The sequence below is a fragment of the Melozone crissalis genome, unplaced genomic scaffold (genome assembly GCF_028551555.1).
Source record: "Melozone crissalis strain CALT ecotype California unplaced genomic scaffold, PUWL_Pcris_2 ptg000018l_1, whole genome shotgun sequence".
NCBI classification, from domain to species: Eukaryota; Metazoa; Chordata; class Aves; order Passeriformes; family Passerellidae; genus Melozone; species Melozone crissalis.
Window position 1 is genome coordinate 12,000,474 of NW_026535796.1, and position 12,373 is coordinate 12,012,846.

Here is a 12,373-nt window from a genome sequence, read left to right on the forward strand (position 1 = left end):
CAAAGTGCAAGAGATTCAGAGAGCAGCAATGCTCTGCACTGGCTCCTGGGTTATCATTCAGTCTCAAAGTATGAAGTATTTATTCTTCCTTCTACAAACCTGATCCACAGGCCCTGGATTCAGCCACCCTTACTGCAGCACACTGAAGTCAGTAATCATGGAAGTTACAGCAAGAGTCACATCTACATAGTAAGGAAATTGCTGGAGCTGCTCTTGCTCTCTCTGCTTCAGAAGCAGTTTACCACAAACCATCAAAACACAGGCACCAGGAGTCAGGAGAGCTGCATTACCCTCCTGACAGTTCACCCCAAGCAAAAGTCATAAGCTTTCCATAACCACTTCATTGTCTCCAATGCCCTCACTCACCCCCTCTGTACACAAAGCTTCCCCTCTTTGGAAAGTGCAAAGAGACTCTTCTGTGCTCAGAACTGTAATGTAAAAACAAAATCGTGTGTTAATGATATTTAAACTGATTTAATGAAATGGTTTCAATTCCACCCTTCCTTCCTCCCAACTCCACCCTCTCCTTCGAGAGGGAAATTTGTTTTGGTTAATATGGAGGGGAAAAAAGCAAGTTAAAAATAGCCTACTTTTGCCTTAAAGCTATGAATAAACAGCCTGAAACAGGAATGCAGTTTATCTGCCCACCAAATTCCTACACTGTTTTCTTGCTCTGCTTTCCAAAACATTTTTTTAAGGATCAAACACAGAGACTTGGATCTGCAGAACCAGTGGTATCCCAGAACTGCCTGCTTCCATGCTAGTAAGATAACTGGTTTTGGAATGAGGAGGAATGGTTTGAAACTGAATTAACCAAAGATATAATCTAGGACAGTTAAGTGCTAGAATATTTGAACAAATCTCCTGGCATCAGAGGAATCAATATGAAAAAAATTGAGAAAAATCCACCAAGAGAACAGAAAAGCCTTTCTCGTTTCCCTTTAACTGTGCAACAGACAAACTGCATTATCTCCTAAAAATCTACCTTGCCAGTAAAAGCACTCACACTGTTATCCCTATCTTAGACCCAAGTCACATCTGTCCCTGACAACAACAGCTGTCAACACTGAAAGAGCAGGGTGATCAGCCAGCCTTTTCACCCTGGGCTGGAAGCCAAAGCAAGGGTGGCTTATGTATTTGCAGTGCAAAACCAAACAAACTCTTTATTCTGCTCCCTGTGCTATGCCATTAGCAAGCAAGCTGATCAGCTCCAGGGAATATCCTTGCAATCTGAATATTTGAACCCAAACCTAATTTTCCCTTATTTCCCATCCACTGTATCACCAGTGAGCTCCAGGTACTGCCATAGGAGCCACATGTGCTTTCCCAGCAATGCAGACAGAAGCCTCTTGGCAGAGTCGCCTTTCATTCCCAGTTTCCCATAGCATGAGGCATCAGAGCAGGCTGCCCTGGAGTGCCACAGCCACTGCTATGATACCTGACAGGAGTTACATCTCAGGAAAGGAAACTGCCTCCCTCCTCTTCCAGCAGATGAGCCCTCTGGAAGGAGAAAGGAAATGTCTCACTTTCATCTCAGAGTTCAGAGGGAATGTTTTATAGCTGTCAATCCTATAAAGATCTTATTCATTCACAGACCAGAGACAGCAAATATTCTGAGGTAGGCTGTACAGCCATGAAAGAGCCAGGTTCTGAAAAGGACTTTGCCCAGTGACATTTGGAAAGCAAGGTGAAAGACTTTACTATGACCCTAAAGTAAATACTGAAAGCCAACATGCAACAGGCAGGCCAGAGGAGTTAAGCAGATGAGGCTACACAAGGCAAAGCCACATGAGGAACATGGAAGCACCTGCTAGTGAAATCCCAGGTGAGGAGTGTGATCCCAAGCTAACATCTGGTGTCCTAGGTCCAAGTAAGCACTTTCACTCAGAGAGGCAAGACATCCTCAGTGATCAGAGTGGGACAATGCACGCTGGGATCTCACACATGTTCAGCAGCATCACAGCCATGATACACAACCCTGCACTCCTCATCCACAGTGCTCATCTTCTCACCCTGACTGCTAAAAACACTTCAGGGATACTATTTAGGCTGTGCAGAAAAATTAGAGAAAGACATCCTGGTTACACATTATGTTACTTCTTCAATCACTCTACTGGAGCATTCACGAGCTCTATGCTTACCCTCAGTTCCCACCCAAAGTCAACAGTGTCCTTTAAAAGACAGGAAACTGGCACAGAGACTGAATCATATTACTGAATTCTCAAAGGGGATCTGTAAGCAGATCATGGAGCTGAAACTGGACTTGCAGAGCTCTAAGGCAGCTACCAGACCATTTTCTTTCCAACAGACACATCTGCCAGCATTCACTTGTGCAGCTTGTTCAGGAAGTCTGATGGCTCAACAAAGGAACAATGAAGTAAGAGCAAAAAGTCCAGCTTGCTGTGGGTTAAGAAAAAAAAGGCATCCAGAGGGCTACAAGTATCCACTGTGCATCCAGCATTGCACCAGGGCTGACCTGCTCTGCACAGAGCCCTGCTCAAGCAGCTACAACTGCAGAGTTCTGCCTTCTCAAGGATGCAGTAGCCAAATGTTGTAGGACACAAATGTCTTTGACATCACTCATCTTCAACCTCATCCCTCTGCTGTCAGCTAGTTTTAACTGGAGGTGGCTTCCCTGGTTTCAAGAGGGATTCAGCTCTCCCAAGGCACTGTAAAGAAGGAGAAGTAAACGGACACTGACTCAAGAGAAATAGAGAACAGGTGACACGTGCAGAAACAATCCTGGTTTTGATTAAAAGCAAAAAAAAAACAAACACTTAAAGGAAACCAGCCAAGCATGCTTCTTTGCACAAACACAAAGTCTCAGGCTCCTTTACAGCACTCAGCTCAGTGTATCTCAGACTGTGCATACAGCCACTGCCATCAATGACATCCCTTTACAGCAACTCTCCTAAGAAAACACCCACAATTGCTATAGATGATTTGTCAGGAATACAAACTGATATAAGCCAGAATGCCTTTGCCTCAGCCAGTAGATTCTGCCAGTTATCTATCCATGAACCAAGAAACTTCTCCTTTGAGCAGTGCTCTCCTTCATCCAATACACCAGCACCAAGTGTTTTGAACTTGAGTGCAAAGAAAGGAGTTCAAAGAGTTAAGAAATCTTGGTTGCAATTATCAGGAAGAACAGTAGTAATGCAAGGTACAACCATGGCCCTGATCAATATTCCTAATACAGAAAGTATGCATTTCAGGGCATGTCTGCAGCACTGGAAGCAGTCTTCCAGTTGAGCAGTTGTTTTTTTCCTTCAACTCAGCCTCACATTTAACTACTCTTGATTAAAGCGATTACTTTCACTCAATATTCAATTTCTGACAGGTAATATTCTCTACATATGTTGCAGGCTGGCTCCTTTCTTACAGGCAAAACACAAGAGTTCCCTAGAAGCAAATTTTCTTATTTTGTAAGTCATGTATAATTTACACATCTGCAATATTGACACAGGCTAGAAGTACACATCGTGCCAAAATCATTTGCTAAAAGCTTTCCACAGATTTGAGGGTATTTTCCTCTTAAGGCATTGTTCCTCTTGTTACTGCTATTAGTTCTCAGGAGAATCCATTACCTGAGTACAATTAATTCCTGTACACTCAGCTTCACAACTTGAAATCTAGACCATGTCAACATTCAATGCCATTTAACTGTACAAGTGTCTGACAGCCCCTTAAGCACTCAGGGTTTTTTTGTTCATTTAGTCCTCAAGTTGTCATCAAAACAAACACTTCCACATGCACAGATGTGCTCCCACCGTTTTAGTCTTGCAGATGGATTCCACACAGGAATTCAGAAGACTATTCAGCTCTTCCAACCTGGTAAATACTATCAGAACTGGCTGAAAACTGGAGATGGCCTTGCAAGCCACTGTTATCATTGTTATGCAAAATACTGAAATCACTTGAGTCTGTTTTACTGAGTTATTAGCAGAAGAGAATTATTGACAAAAGAATCACAGACAAGTTATACATTACATGGACATTCACAGACAGCTGACAGGATTAGGGAAGCATTTTCTTCATTTCCTTTAGGTGGAAACTGAAAGGGGGAAGGAGGATTTTCAAGAGTTTTCATTCGGTTTCCAAATAGCACTGAATTAGGTATCTCTCTTGCACTGCAGAGAAAATTCCATTATCTCATTTTAAGACTATATCTAGGTACAGACTCAGGAGCACTCCAGCACTGAGTCACCCTCTATTTTCACCTGCCATGCCCATGACTAGATGTCACACAGGTATGATGTGTTTCTGGCACTCTGAACAAGTTTAATCTTCTTTGCTCAAGTAATACCTTTTTTTTCCCATTTTTTATTTAAATAAGCTTTTCTTTCTGAAGCTCTTCGTGGGAACAAAATATTTTGTCCAATTCTCATCTTGGCTATTGGATGAATAATCAGAACACTCACCCAAAGCACATAGTCTTTGATCATTTCCCTCACAGGGTATGCAGCTGGCCAGAAGAATGTGAAACTATGAGCTTCAAGTATGAGGTTTGGGGGGATAAGAAGTGCATGCATTCTTTTGGCCTGGGATTCATAAATCAAAGCTTTTTGCAGTAGTAAGTGAACTGACAAAGTATAAATGGAGAAGCACATAATTATCATAGATTACAGCTAACAAATCCTCACTGGAAGAAACAGAGTGTGTGCAGGACAAACTCACTGTAACTGAGGGTTCTGCAGATGACACAGAAGATGCAATTGGAAGGAGCTCCTGATCTCCCACAGCAGTAACAGCTGTCGCCTTCAGTGATGCCACTGCAAGATACAAAACAACATATTCATGAGTAAAACAGGCAGGTGGTCATCAGGAGTCACTTCAGGAACAAACTTTTCAATCCAATATTACTGTCATCTCCTTCACCTCACCTCCCTACTTGCCCACACACTCGCCAACCTCAGCGACAATTGTTACTAAAATGAAACTTGGGTCACCAAATAAACATTAAGTTACTGGAGAAAACCTCTTCTTACACATTTTCAATACAGAATTAAAAAAAAAAAAAAAATTAGAAAGAGCTGATTTTATCATTGACTCCACTTACAAACTAGTAAGATTTGAGAGTGAACATGCAATGGCAAGAGAATAAGGCACATTGGGCATGCAGAGGAAAGTGCAGGTAGAGTGTCTACAGCACAGCAGGCTGTGACTTACAGTCCACCAGCAGCACAAGAAACAAGCTTTGTGGGTCCTAAGGAATAATGCACAGAAAGTACTCAGAAGACAGTGTGGGTTTCTGTTTCCTATACAGGGAAAAGGTCGTGGCAAGGAAAAGTGAAATTGGTAAATATTTGTAAACCTTCAAGTTTCTGAGACTGACAAATGCCAAGGAAACAAGCTTAGTTTTGTGGAAGCAGTTTATGCAATAAATACCCACAAAAAAAACCATCTTCTGCTGGGAGTGGTAAAACTTCACCAAATGATGCTGCATAGGGAAAAGTGAGTATATGGCTATATTCAAATGCATAGAAACATTTAAATGCATAATCAGCCAATGCATAACAGATTAGCTCTACCTACAAAAGCAGCAGTAAGGTCAGAGCCATAGCCAAAATCTTTTGAGAAGAATAATCCCTTCCTTTGTCATGGCAGCTTTATAGTTCATAATGAATTACACCACAAGATTTTTGGTAGTGTATATATTTCCTCAGCTTTAAGTTTGGAACTGCAAAGAGATTCTATACTAAAGCACAGTGGAATTAATCACCGTAATTTACATAGGGTTAAAAAGCAACCTCTAAAAAAGAACTGTTCCATCCTTGGTGACCACACACAGCTGAGACTGTGCTTTATCTACCCACCTGAAAGACATTAGGTCTGTAGATCAATTGTGCCTGGCTTGCCATAGTTTAACTCCTACCTTTTTTGCTGTTGTTTGTCTGGGTTTTTTAATCTTGTTATTTCAGGTGTTTAACGACACTAATTTCCAGATGGTCTAGAAATCTAACACACCAGCAAGCAGGCTACATCCCTGTTACATGCAGGAGTGTCACTGTCTGATATTTTACTGTTAAATAAATCAAGCTGGCCGGGAAGAGACATCAGCAATGCATTCACTAAGCATTTGTGAATGCTTTTTATTTTGATTTTTCTAAAACAAAGAACTATGGAAGTTTCAAGTGTTTCTTGAGAAGAATGAGCAGCCTGATGAATTTTTGATTTGTTGTTTTTTTTTTTCCCTAAACTTGACAAATACTAGGAGCAACATCACCTTTTAAGGCAAAAGGCATCTGAAAGCAAAATCCTGCTTTTAAGCCAGAGTGACTCATAACAGCAAAAATTCTTCCTATAAAAACAAACTCAATCATGAAGTAAGAACAAGCTAGAATCTCTAGTAATAACAATTCAAAGAAATAATTTTTTCTCCATGACTTTTGTGGACTGATATTGGCTGGTTCAGGCAGGTGCTCTTGGCAGCTGAAAAAAGAAAACAAGTTAGACAGACCACTGGCCTGACCCAGCCTTTATCATTCATTTGCATCCCTAGAAAGTGCAGTAAACACAAGCACAGATGCACAGGAACCCACTGCACGCCTTATCTTTTCTATAGGAATGCAGGAGGATGTCTGTATCCACACTGCAGTCACACGTGCTTTCAACAGAGCTAAGGAGCAGCTCAAGAGATAAGGCAGAGAAGATGCAGGAGCATGCACACAACACTGCCTGCACAAGCCTGGCTAGTTGTGCACAGCCTGATGCTTAATGTTTTAGCTCTCAGATTTTCCAGATTCTGTACTGCATTACTGTATAACTCTGAACTTTATATGAAGTGTTAGCAAGTTCTCCTCACAGTTTAGTCAGACAATTCTTTTGCAGCCCGAGAGCCAAGGACACCATTGCAGCTTCAGGGCCCAAAAGCATAAACAACAGCAAACTGAGGAAAGCAATCTGGGAGGATGGGACTTCATGACCTGAAGCTGTAATGGGACAATTAACCCCAATATGTAAATGGAAAAACTTACAAAAGTGTGAAAACTCATGACCCATTGTTCATCTTGGGTGTAGCCACGGCTGAGCTCTTGCAGTGCCCAAGGTGTATCCTTTGAAGGCCTTTTAATAAATACCTACTTTATTCCTTTAACACTGTCTAGGCTCCCCTCTCGGTAGCCTCTCAAGGCATCAAGCCCAGTACCACCATATCTCTATCATGCCATTAAACAAAGTTAATAAAGCCAGGTGAGGCAGGGCAGACCAGACTGCAGCCCTGCCTCCTGAAGCAGAGGTGCTCACTGCTGACAGAAGAGGCAGCACTGTACTCATGAGAGGACATGACCTCCGTAGCCTGCATCTACACCTACTCCTCAAGTCTACAAGACACCCACCAGCAGAGAGTTCCAGGGCTCCACTTCCCTCTCCACACATGAACTGCTGTATAACCTCAGGCAAAACATTTTTGTCTGCTTGTGTTCCACCTTTATTCTCAGGCTGGGTTTTTCTGTCTCTTCTTTTACAAGATATCCATATCTAGTTATCATGTGCTGCTGAGCACAATGGGCCTCTGAGCTTTAAGCTTAGTAACAGAAACCTCATCTTCAGTGGAACTCCAGTTAGAGCTACAAGGCCCCCCTCAAATCCAGCGACTCCAGACATCCTGCTCCAGACATGTTTTCAGTCTTTCTGTCCTGGCTTGTGTCAAATGCTTCCAGGCTCTTTGGGATGTCCCACACCACCTGGAGTCCATCAAAAACACGCCTTAACAACTCCCAACCATTTAAGAGGTTGGGGTTTTTTTTTTCAGGCTAACTTCACAAGTTCTTAGTGGGGGAAGCTACAGCTTAACACAAGCAGATTAATTGAGTCCTAATGTCAAATTCAAACAGTCTGATCAAAAATCTGTCATAGACAGCTCAGCTTTCCAGGAACCTGGACACTCTGAGTTAGATGAAAGTCTGGCTCTCCGATTTTCTTGCTTTGAAATACCTATACTCTTCCACTCCTCCCTTGGCACTCCTGTCAAATACAGAGATCGAGGTGACTTCCTGCTGTAACACAGGACAGTTTTTCCTTAGCACCTGTATTTATCCAGACACTGGTCAAGGAACCTGGTTTCTAGATGCAGGACACCTCTCACTGCTCTAGTACTTTCTAGAGCTTGCTGCTATTTCAGAGCATCACACAATGATTTGGTTGGAATGGACATTAACAATCATCTTGTCCAACCCCCCTGCCATGGACAGATTCACCTTCCATTAGACCAGCCTGCCCAAAGCCCCATCCATCCTGGCCTTCAACACTTCCAGGGATGAGGCAGCCATAAGTCCTCTACAACCTGTTCCACTGTCTAATCATCATAATTCTTCCAAATACCCAATTGAAATCTACCCTCTTCCCCTTTAAAACCACTGCACCTCATTCTATCACTACACTCCCTGTTCGTCTTTCCTGTGACCCACTAAGTACTGGAAAGCTGCTATAAAATCTTCCAGGCTGAACAACCCCAACACCCCCAGCCTCTCCTCAAAGGAGAGATGCTCCAGATGCTCTGGTCATTTTTGTGGCCTTCCTCTGGGCCCATTCCAACAGATCCATAGCTTTCTGTGTAGGTGGGCCCAGAGCTGGATGCAGGTGGAGCCTCACTGGAGCAGAGCAGAGGGGAAGGAGTGTCTCCCTGACCTGCTGGCCACACTGCTTTGGATGCAGTCCAGGACACACTTGGTTTTCTGGAGTGTAAGCAGACATTGTCAGGTCATATTCCCTTTTCTCATCTACCAATACCCTGCCAAGCCCTTCTCCTTAGAGTTGCTCTCAACCCACTGTTGCTCTGTTTTTGTGCCTGGGATTGCCCCCACCCACATGCAGGACCTTGTGCTTGCCTTGAACTTCATGAGGTTTGCATGGGCCCATCTCTCCAGCTGGTCCTTGTCCACTGAGTGGAGCAGCCATCAAATTAATTTCTCTCTATTTTAGAGGCAAGGATGTTACGTGACACATTAACAAATGCTTTGCACAAAGCCAGGCAGATGACGTAAGTCACACAGGCACCTTTCCCTCATCTACCACCTCTGTAACACTGCCATGGAGGTCCACCAAATTTGTCAGGCACGATTTGCCCTTAGTGAAGCCATGTGGGTTGTCACCAGTCACCTCCTTATTTTCCATGTCCCTCATCGCAGTTTCCAGGAGGATCTGCTCCATGATTTTGCAAAGCACAAAGGTGAGAGACTTACTGGATTTTTTGAAGGCACAGGGTGGACATGGCTGGAAACACTTGGTACCATGATGTGCTAATACTGCCTGGGTTTTCATTCATCTGAGCTCAATCAACAATTTTTTTCTTCCCCTAAAACCAGAAAACAGCTTTATCCTTCCTACCTTGAGGCAACACCCAAACTGTGATAAATTCCAAGCTGCAGTCATTTGGGCAGCAATCCTAAGAAACAGAATCATTATCAACAGAGACATCATCAATGGTATTTGATGTTGGTCCTAAAAAGGCTTTGCTGTGTGGGTCTTCCCATGAGGCCTTACTACGGGACCTCTTTTTGCCAGCAGTCACAGACACCCAGGGTTAGATTTTAACAAGGACGGCAGAGAAATGCTCCAATTTGTGTCACGGCAGCACATAGGACATACATGTGTAGCACAACTCAACTTCCCTGCCATGAAGAGAACGCACAGAAATTGCCAGCACCACACAGAATAAGCACAGTCACCTTCACCAGTGGCAGGGGGCCTTTCTCAGTCTGCTTTCAACTACTGCAACTAATTCAGGAAATTTGCTGACTGACTGAACTCCTGTATTGGCACACAGTGCCTGTAACAGAAAAAAAAGTAAAAGAAAAAAAAAAAGAAAAAAAGAAAAAATAGATTAAAACAAGAAAGAAAAAGAAAAGAAAAAAGCTATTCTCTGAAGTCCTACTAAACACAAGAGGCTGTGGAAAATATATTAAATATATTTTAAAGCAGATATGAGTACTGCTTGACTGCCTGCTCTTGTTTTTAAGAGGAAAAATACCAAAAAGAAATGTCAGCAAGAGTCTTCTCTGTACCACCACCCACTCCTGCTTTTATAATTTTTTTTAATTAAAGTAACATTGTATTTTTTTCCCACATGGTCTCCCCTCAAACAAAACTCCACTTGAGAACCTGCAATCACTTGAAAGCTCTTCCTTCCATTTCTATTGCTTGATGCAAGACATCTTCACGCTGTCAGGATAGACTACTCTCCTGCCATGCCCATAGCCATCACCATCTACTCAAGCCCCAGAAAATCTGCCAGATAAGCTATTTCCAGCTGGTATCTTATATGTATTATATATATAAAACATGAGGGAATATAAAAATAGTTATTCCCTTCCCACTCCTATCTCAGGATTTCCTGAATTCTACGCTATTCTTATCCTCCTTAGATCAGCATTAACCCTGACAACCATATTCCCACAACATTAGTTCACTCTTGTCTCTGGGAACCACTGGATTGATTTTACTTTCTGGAGTTATTCTTGACATAGTCCAGGATATGGAACTGCAGCCCATTTACATATCAGCTCCTAAACCGATGAGCATGTGTAACTTCTATTTGAGTTAGTGCAAACAGCAGATTGTCACCCAGGCATTCTACTCCAAACATCAACTTGCACTCTGCATCCCTCCTGTGAGCTTGAGAAAGGCTTTGTTAAATATTTGCATCCTGTGTTTCTGCTTGCAAAGTCATCTATGCTCAGCACTTAGCACTGATAGCTGCAAGATCTGTGATCCTGCTTTGGATCCTCCCAAGTCTCAACCTAATTGGTAACAAAGTCTGTTCTCATACAGAGCAGCTTTCACTTTTATGACTTTTATTCCCAAATACAGAGCAAAAAGATGAGGCTTTACATTCTTCCATACCCAAGGCAGTGTAGATAGAATCAGCAACACAAACAACCCATCCCTTGGGAAGGACAAGAGTGTCCCAGTGCAGTCTAGGGCAGTTACTCCTCAAAGCAGGCAAACAAAGGAGTGAACACAGTCAGCCCCTGAAGGTCTCTCTGCTTCAATCACTGCTTTCCTTCATTGTCACATAACTCTCAAGGCCTGCCTTTGCATCCAGTGTTTCTAGATTCCAAGAAAATCTCTGCAGGACATGGTACATCCCACCAGAGAGCACAGGAGCAGCTCCCGTGACACCCTTCTGTACCTGTCAAGAAGGAAAGGTTTCCTGATGCTGACTGTTCATTCATAATGAAGATAAATTATTAGTGTAGGTCATAATAGTAATACTTTCAAAATTCATAATTAACTCAAAATTATTATAAGTTAAAAACATGAAACCATAATTAAGGTCTACAGCTTTAAACTTGGTTTCTGGTTTTAGCTGCTATGCCTAAAAAAGGGGCTCATTCTCCCTGATTAGTAATTATAAAACATATAGACGTTCAGATTTAAATATCCCACACATTAAAGTCCAGCAGGCAATTTTTTTAAGATACAACACCATTCCTTTAACTAAGAAGATATGCAATAAACAACACATTTATTCAAGTTTCATTTTTTCCCATTTTAGATGTGGATTTGCTTTTTATTAAAGTTGGGGTGGTTTGAAGTTTTTTTAATTTGTTTCTTCCTTTGTTTTGCTGTGATTTTTTAGTTGCTTAACTTTTACTGTCCTAGGAAAAAAGCTCTTGTTAAGGGAACCTTACTGTCTGACCATCCAGAAGCCACTGTCAGTCACACTCACACCACTCCAGACTTTCACTGCTGGGACCAAAGTCCCTTCACAGTGGGCAGGGGTGCAAAGGGGCAGCACCAGGGCACAGCCCCTTGCCTGTGGCTCCCACCATGTCCCCCACCCAGAGCACAACCCACAGCTCCTACTCAACAAGAGAAGAAAGCAGGTTTAAAATTGCATTTTAAATTGTTTCTAAAAGAGTATTATCTATAATGAAAGAAAGTTAGGAAATGTGACTGCTTAGACTAAAATAAAGAGACTATCTCACCATTCCTCATTTAGTCTTTCTTGAATCCCTCCCTGACACAAGCTATATGTGACATTCCCAACTCCCCATCAGTCTCACAACCTCACAAGTTACCTGTCATGGAACTGCTTCTGCTGTAGAACTTCAATGACAAATATTCTCCCTACACCTGCAGAATAGGCTATTGCTCTCACAGGTTATCCTGGCACTGCAATGAACTCTTTTTCCAGACGATTAGGCCATTGATTTCCTGTGGTTCGAGCACTTTCATTTTCCTTTAAAGCCCTAGCCAAACCTGCACTAGCAAATATTTCTTAATTCAGATGCTATTAAATGGTTAGGGAACATTTAAATCTCAACCTGATTTATCATTATTTCAAATTTACCATTGAAGAGGTTTCTTTTCAGAGAATACATTTAATTGCATATCTATGATTATGATTATACACACAAACAAATATAGA

The 12,373-nt window shown here is 42.2% G+C and overlaps 1 protein-coding gene across 1 annotated transcript in view; it reads right to left on the reverse strand.

Moving 5' to 3' along the window:
• The window catches only part of TSPAN4 (tetraspanin 4), a 414,602-nt gene that overhangs the window by 341,459 nt on the left and 60,770 nt on the right, over positions 1-12,373 (reverse strand). The window contains exon 2 of the mRNA XM_054275435.1: positions 4,678-4,772. The gene's annotated coding sequence lies outside the window, so the exon portion shown is untranslated. The remainder of the gene's footprint in view (positions 1-4,677; positions 4,773-12,373) is intronic.